Source organism: Sinocyclocheilus anshuiensis, unplaced genomic scaffold, assembly GCF_001515605.1.
Source record: "Sinocyclocheilus anshuiensis isolate Anshui unplaced genomic scaffold, SAMN03320099.WGS_v1.1 scaffold48, whole genome shotgun sequence".
Classification (NCBI taxonomy): Eukaryota; Metazoa; Chordata; class Actinopteri; order Cypriniformes; family Cyprinidae; genus Sinocyclocheilus; species Sinocyclocheilus anshuiensis.
Window position 1 is genome coordinate 1,374,900 of NW_015554124.1, and position 7,419 is coordinate 1,382,318.

The following is a 7,419-nucleotide window of genomic DNA, read 5'->3' on the forward strand; positions in this document are numbered from 1 at the left end:
TTACTTTTACTGGAGTAATATTTTATTATACGTATCTGTACTTTTACTCAAGTACTTGATTTGTGTACTTCATCCACCACTGACGATTTAGTTTTAATCCAAATGCATGCGCTATTGGAACAGCAAATAAAATCATGCAACAGAAGTGCGCGCTCTCGGACTCTCTCTCTCTCTCTCGCTCTCCTTACTGTCAAATAACTTTAGTCACTTGTGCATTGTTTTACTTACTTGCTTTTGACATATCCGACCGAACTACAAACTTTCCAGTGATGTCTGTGAGATATTCTCTCGACAAGCTCGTGCATCTGTGCAGCCGCGCACTCAATCCACTCAGTGCGCTCTGCTTATCAGCTCGGGCACATACAGGCGTGAATATTGAATGTTTAACATTATATTAATTACTTACATGTACTTCATAGACATCCTTAATCTCTAATAACTCCATTCTACTCTCTGTTGTTCTGTTTTCAGTGTTTCTTTTTCTGGACACAGCTCTATTCACACGCTGTTTGGTATCGGCTTTTGGTATTGGGGCATTTTTATGAGTACGAGTACGAGTACAGGAGCGCAGTATCGGTATCGGTACATCCCTAGTTTAATGAAGTTTTGTTGATGCATCAACCAAAAACAGCATACAGTAGATTAAAAATTCAATCTTGGGATTTAAGAATCAATATTGGTTTATTAAAAAGAGAATACATTATATCTGACACACACTGACCTCATAAGTGACCTTCAGGCTGGACTGGAGCAGTATGGGAGTGAGCGTCGCATGAACCTCAGCAGTCAACCAGAATCTGAAGCCGGCTTTGGGTTTCATACTGTTGAGCTCCTGCACACACACACACACACACACACACACACACACACACACACACACATACCAGTCATAAGGTTTGTGTTTTCTTTGCATTTTATTTTTAACAACATCAGTTTTCCACAGCATTTCTTTTATCAACAACAAAAAAATGTTACGTCATTTAAATCTACCAATCAATATAAATTCAATTTGAATACAATGAATGGAATTCCATGCTGTTTCATACTGCATTCCAAGCTTCAAAGCGAATCCAAACACATAATAAAAGTAGCCAAAACAACTGGCACAGTTCTCCAAGTTATACAATAGATTTGTTTAATGAATGGACCAAACTTTAAGTGATGATTTAAGTGATGAAAAAAGGAATGTTTGTGTGGTGATGATGAGCATGTATGCACGCTCACTACGAGTTGCTAAATGAACAGGCTGCTGCACGCAGTTTTTTTGTTTCAACGGAGAATCAGTTGCCTTATTGGTTAAAATCCCCAAACTGTTTAGTTTACTTCAATATTAAATTAAGAAATTACATAAAAATTCAAAGTGATCAATTTGGTAATCTAAAATACTTTTCGGATGTAACTGTAATTTGATTACCCCTTATTTAAAATGTAATTATAACGAAATACAGTTACTCATATTTTGTATTTTAAATACGTAACGCCGTTACATGTATTTCGCTACTCCCCAGCCCCGCACATACACACACACACACACACACACACACACACACACACACACAGATTAGATGTCTCACTACAACGTATTAAATCAATAAATGCAAAGCATCAAACCAATAACAATCCCTCCTGTGCGTGTTTCATTCTCTCACAGCCTCATCTGATTGACTCCAAACCCATTACAGATCTGCAGCGCTACACAACACACACGCTTACATTTTGAGAATGAGAACAGAAATGAAAACAAAAAGCAATTAAAATATCTGCAAGTAATCATCCTCACACAGATTCACTCTCACTTTACAACAAGAGTCATTTCAGCTCTAATTAATTACACAGCACAGATAAGAAGTGAAGATAATGACTGGAGTAATGATGCTGAAAATTCAGCTTTGATCACAGAAATAAATGATATTTTAAAATATATTACAATAGAAAACAGTCATTTTAAATTTTAATACTATTTCATAATATTTCTGGGCTTTTTTCTATATTTTTGATTACATAAAAACAGCATTGATGAGCAGAAGAGACTTCTCTCAAAGTCATTTAACACTAGAACCGCCAGGGGTCGCTGTATACCTAAAAGCGCCAGCGGGTAAATTTTACCCACGCACATGACAGCTGTTTTTGAATGGCTAAAGAACATATTATTTCACTGTATTATGCTACTGTCTTCACAAAGAAGTGTCTAGAGTCATGAAATGATTATGTCTAGTCATCAACTATATTTTTGTCCTGTTGTTTTATGTTCAATGCTTTTTTATGCAAGCGACACTAGTCTCTTTTCATAACGGTAAATATTAAGCTAAACAAGCCTGCACTGACAACGAGAATTAGAAGGAAGTAAATACATATTTGGGTGGTGTAAAAGGCTATTATAATACAATGTCATTAATCAATATATTAAAGGGGTCATATGATGCGATTTCAATTTTTCCTTTCTCTTTGGAGTGTTACAAGCTCTTGGTGCATAAAAAAGATCTGTAAAGTTGCAAAGACTAAAGTCTCAAATCCAAAGAGATATTCTTTATAAAAGCTAAGAGTCAGCCACGCCCTCCTAAAACGGCTCGTTCTAACACGCCCCCACATATCTATGTCACTATGTGGGAAGATTTGCATAACGCCGCCCAAATGTTCAGTAAAATTTACCCCGTGGCGGTTCTAGTGTTAAAAATCTTACAGACCCCATTTATTTTGAATTAGATTTTATTTTCATATTTTGTTTAATTTTAATTTTATTTCAAGTTTTAGTAATTTTGATGTTTTTATTTTTTATTGGGTTTTTTTAATGTCTACATATTTTTTTATTCAGTTTTAGTTTTTAGTCTTATTTTATTAATTTTCAGTTATTTTAGTACTTCAACTTAAACTAAATGAAAACGCTGCCTTGACAACTAGCTGAAATGAGTGTGTTTGTGTGTGTGTGTGTGTGTGTGTGTGTGTGTCGAACCTCACAGTAGTTTTCTCGCCCCACGATCTGACTGGCGAGTTCCAGGAGCTCGTGAGATGGATCCGCGCCGGCAGAGATGATCAGTAAGACAGGCTCAGACTCTCTCCATACAGACGCTTCAGATTCAGCAGAGGAGGAGCCAGTTCCCTCATCCCTGCACACACACACACACACACACACACACGTTAGTTCACAGACAGACTGACAAACTGAAGTAGACAGACATGTTGTCCTCTAGGTAACTCAGATACAGACAGACAGGTACACGGTACTTTATTGATTTGCATCATCTGTCAGATGACACTGTACACAGATGATATTCAGATGTATCTTCAGTACTCGGTAAGATCCAGCTCTCCTCTCCACACGACTGTGAGCTTCTGCAGGGTTTCCACAAGAACAATTATCCAGCCCAGTGTGAGTTATTTATACAGCACATTTCACGCTCACTGGTGAGTCAAAAGACTTTTACACAGCCATCATAAAGAAAAAGAAAAAGAAAAAGGAAGGGGAAAAAAGGAAATAAAAATAATAGAACTGTAATATTAATTTAAGAACGAAGAATAAAATATTAAATGCAAGTTTAATTTTATTAATTATTGAATTTAATTTTTTATTACTTATTTTAATTATTTATTTTATTCTTACAACATATCAATGTTGTCATCACTGTTAAACAAAACTGAAAATACAGAAAATTATTTTTGGTTATTGAAACCTGAAATAAATTAAAATTTAAATAATAGATTTAAAATTTTTAACAAAAATTAGAAATGTTGACTTGGCAACAAATTGAAATGTTGAAGTACTAAAATTAATAAAATTAATTAAATGAAAATACACAACAAAATTACTAAAACTGAAAGTAAGATTAAAATGAAAAGTGAAAATATAAAAATGAAATCCAATTCAAAACATTAATAAATATTAGTGTAATAAATAGCGTTTATTAATATTATTCATTAGAATCTATTTAGGCAGCCATTCCAACTTAAAAAGGGATTCAAATGGATAAAATGTTTATCTGTGTTTCCCTTTCTCTGTAAATCAGCACCTATCACAGACATTGGTTCTTTTATATAAAGATAACAACAATGACCACAGTCTAAGCCAAACTCCAAGAGAACACTTTTAGAGAGAAAAAAATTCTCTCTTTTCCCATTTTTCTAAAATTACAGTCTAACCCAACCCTGAGAGAAAACTTTTTTTATAACAAAAAAAATTATTATGAATCATTTTTAATCACAGTCTAAACCAAACCGAGAGAGCATAAAAAAACATATATAAAAAGTAACTTTTTAAGTGTAACCCAACCCCTGAGAAAATTTTTATAGAAAAAAATGTAATTAATTTTTTAAAACTAACTTTTCCTAATAGTCTAACCCCTCCCTGAGAACAAAGATTAAAAAAAAAAAACACACACAGTCTATCCTGAACCCTGAGAGAACACTTTTTAGAGAAAACAAAATATATTTTGTTTAATTATGAATCATTTTTCAAAATGAGGACATTCCCTCATAACTTCTCAAGACAATTTTGTTTGCAAACTACAGCTACGCACACACACACACACACACACACACACACAATGCGGCACATCGTTGTCATTCTAGTCGAGCTCTGCACTCTTGAGAGCGACCGAATATCTTCAAGCGACCTTACATTTCATTTCCATAACAACCAAGAGAACAGGCCAGCACACAGATATTCTACTCCGCAGAGCAGGTTTAACCTGGACAACACACACACACACACATCTATTCTGTCTCAGACAGCGGGTCCGGCCCGTAACAGCTGTTAAATGACTCTGCAGCTTAGCGTCACTTGTAAGCGGATTAGAAACAAAGATCCATTAGCATTTTGAGTTAGCGTACACACAGTGACTCAGCGTCAGACATCAAACTCTTTCTCTCTCTGAGGAACACCGTTAAGACTGTGGAAAGCATCCGAAAGTCTTTCAACTGGATCCAACGTGAACAACCGCCAAACAGCCAATGAGAGTGAAAGTTGGCCTTAGTGAGTAAATAAAAGCGGAGGTAGCGGCCAGTTGGAACGGCAGCATAAGAAGAGCGTGACCTTCAGTGACGCCAGCCAATACATCACAGAGATACAGCAGACTGAAGAAAAGATCAGACACTGAAAATACAAGCTCAAGCGCTCTCATTATCACCAATGAAGCTGTCTGTCTGCTCGAAAATACCACGGTATTACTGCTACTGCAGAATCACTGCTGTGAAAATGAAGGAAGATGAAATTAGAAATTGTAAGAAGTTACTCAGGTAACACTTCACAATGAGATTCAAAATAAAATAAAATAAAATATGCTCAAATTAGATTCCTCAAAATAAAATAAAATACATACGTTAATTTAATAAAAAAGAAAAGAAAGTTTAAAAGTTCTTCAAGTTTAAAATATTGGCAGATGAATTGGTCTGTCTGGTATAACTGTACTTACAGTATTATCTTAAAGTGATGAATAAATAAATAAATACATTTCTTGAAATGTTAAATGTTATAATAAGGTTTATAAACAAAATTAACCATGAAAGTTAAATGTTACAAATTAGGTTCCAAATAAATTAGAAAAATTCTCAAATAAAATAATGCTGTTTATGCATCTTTAAATGTTAAGTGTTTTAATAAGGCTCATAATAAAATAATAAAATAAATGTATACAACGTAATTAAAATAAAATAAAAAACATAAATTGTTAAATTAAATTAACTGAAATGTTAAATGTTACTAAAACTTGGCATTTAAATAAAAAAATGAATATATAAAAATAAAAGATCATTCAAAATATTACTAAATAAATACTTTAATGGTATTTATTAATAGTATTTATTACAATGGATTAACAAGTCTCAGACAGCCAGTCCAGCACATTAAATTGACTATTAAAGCTGAATTTAATTTAAAAATTGATAAAAATTGATAAAAACGGAAAGAAAAATTCATTATGCATCGTATAAATGAGCTTCAGCATTCCCTGGTTTGCCCTAATATGGAAGGAGGAGCAGTCACATGACATTTCCGGCTCAGGTGATTGGCCGCTAAGAGTTAACAGATCTCTCTCCAGGTTCAGTATATCAGAACTCTGAGGGCATAAAGTTCAATTCAGACCCTTCAAAGCGCAGAGGTTTCCTCCCGCAGGAGTCTGTCGTGACTCATGTTTAGAGTCAGAGTAATTCTTCAGGACACACCGGTGCCATGGGAAAAGGTCTTCTGCTAGTCAGGACGTATTTAAAGATTTACTGAGTTCTGCTTTAATTCCTAATGACGCGGCATTAGAGCTAATGGAGGCAGAACGGACATTACTATTCATGAGGAATGTTATTTATTTTACGGATATAATAGTTATAGCATTAGCGTAACCCACAAAACCCATTTGAAAATAAAATTTAAAAAATAACTGATATCGTTTGAAATGTTAAATGCTATAAGGTTAATAAAAAACAAAATATTCAATTAAATATTAAATGTTATAATATGGTTCATAATAAAAAAAGAAATAAAAATAAAATAAAATGTGTTAATTTATATTTATAACAACTTGAAATATTAAATGTTAAAATATGGTTCAAAATCAAACAGAAATAAAATTAGTTAATTTAAAAAAAATAAAATAAGCGTTATTAATAGTATCAGTGTAACCCTACGAACCAATTCAACTGTACGGTAAATACAAATACATTAAATATAGTACATAAAATAATAAAATATTAATTTATGTTAATTAACATGAAATGTTAAATGTTATAATAAGGTTCATAATAAAAAAATAAAAATAAATATTTACAATTCAATATGTTAATTGTTATAATATGGTTCGAAATCATTTAAAATAAAACAAAACAAAACAAAACAAAATAAAATCAAATAAAATCAAATAAAATAAAAATAAAATAAAATAAATAAAGGTTTATTTACTTCCATAGAACAATTACCACCAGAAGTTTAACTAGAAAGAAAAACAATTTTTCCCCCTTTTATAGTGGCTCAGATGTATTAAAGATTTAGCCAGTTCTGCTTCAGTTCTGTTAATGGCAGTGGAACAAACATTACTATTCATGACGAATGTTATTTATTTTAGTGTGGTATTATTGCATCAGCGTGACCCTCTGAACTCATTCCATCAAACCATCTACAGTCTGTGTGCGAGAAAAGAGTGAACGGAGTGACACAGCATCTTCAGACAAGCTGCTCTTCACATTTACAGCTCATATACCGTGAGACAAAACGCAGAAAAATAGTGAACAGGTAGAAAGAGAAAAAATGACAAAAACAGACGACAGAGGGACAGAAGGACCCCTGTGTGAAGGGTAATTGACACCGTAAGGTGTTTCGAACACTGAAGAACGTCCTGTGTGTGTTTGTGTGTGTGTGTGTGTGAGAGAGAGCCTCGAGGGAGATGGACTCCGTGTGTGTGTGTGTGTGTGTGTGTGTGTGTGTGTGTGTGTGTGTGTGAG

At 33.5% G+C, this 7,419-nt stretch overlaps 1 pseudogene; it reads right to left on the reverse strand.

Annotated features, from left to right (window-relative positions):
* Nucleotides 1-7,419, reverse strand: part of LOC107670069 (cytoplasmic dynein 2 heavy chain 1-like) — a 34,127-nt pseudogene that overhangs the window by 10,383 nt on the left and 16,325 nt on the right.